We start from the raw sequence: 1,075 nt of genomic DNA on the forward strand, positions 1-1,075 counted from the left end.
ATAAAATATTAGATGTTGGCACCTCCACATCATTGCATTCAGTTTTTATTCACAATTTGTTTAGGGTCCCAACTTTTTTGGAATCCGGTTTGTACGTATAGAATGTGTGATGTAGTGGAGAGATGTTCTTGAGACAATAGAAAACGTTTGGTGGCATTGTACACTTGATTATCTGAGTGAAGAGATTCTTTCCAGTTCTATGGCCGCTCTAGACTGGCATTGATTTAACTATGACTATTAACATGCCCTCACAGGTATTTTATAGGTAAACCAATTGTGTGTGTCACGGTAAGCATGTGACTGTTTTTTCACATGAGAAACAAACTGTTCCCTCAGTGTTTTTCAGATGTGTTTCTGGTTTCTGCTGTTTCTATATTCAAAGCTGTGCTGAAAATCATGGCCAGCCAGTTTAGATTTAAGCTTTATTTTACAGATTCTGTGATTGTTGAAAGCAGATTTTTGCAGTTTTTGTTTAGAAATATTAATCTAAAGTCTTTGGGCTGCCAGTTCTTCACAGAGTGTTTTCAATGTCACAGCAGAAAACAAACATGATGCTCATTTTAATCTCACAAATGTTACCAACTGGCTGTTTAAAAATGGTAAATGGACTGTACTTATATAGCACCTTTCTATCTAATCAAGACACTCAAAGCTCTTTACAACAATCTGTGTCTTATTTACCCATTCATACAGCTCTATACTAGATCTCTACAAAGATAATTGAACACATCATTCTAAAGAGACTAATCAGAGCTTTATCACATTCATACCCTGATGGGACACACATCAGAGGCAATGAGAGGTTCAGTGTCTTGCCCAGGGACACTTTGACATATGACTGCTGGTGGATTCAAACCCCCAACTCTTGCACTGGAGGACGACTGCTCTAATCACTCAGCCACAACCGCCCCGTAAAAAAAACAATGACAACTCTTACATTTAGCATTGTACATGATATAGATTTACTAATCTCGAATTCCCCCCCTGGGATTAATAACGTATCCATCCATCCATCCATCCATCCATCCATCCATCCATCCATCCATCCATCCATCCATCCATCCATCCATCCATC

At 38.5% G+C, this 1,075-nt stretch overlaps 1 protein-coding gene across 1 annotated transcript in view; it reads left to right on the plus strand.

Moving 5' to 3' along the window:
* Positions 1-1,075, plus strand: part of LOC119417999 (transcription factor 24-like) — a 14,096-nt gene that overhangs the window by 12,467 nt on the left and 554 nt on the right. The gene's annotated exons all lie outside the window — the stretch shown is intronic.

The sequence above is a fragment of the Nematolebias whitei genome, chromosome 12 (genome assembly GCF_014905685.2).
Source record: "Nematolebias whitei isolate Nwh7 chromosome 12, NemWhi1, whole genome shotgun sequence".
Lineage (NCBI taxonomy): Eukaryota > Metazoa > Chordata > Actinopteri > Cyprinodontiformes > Rivulidae > Nematolebias > Nematolebias whitei.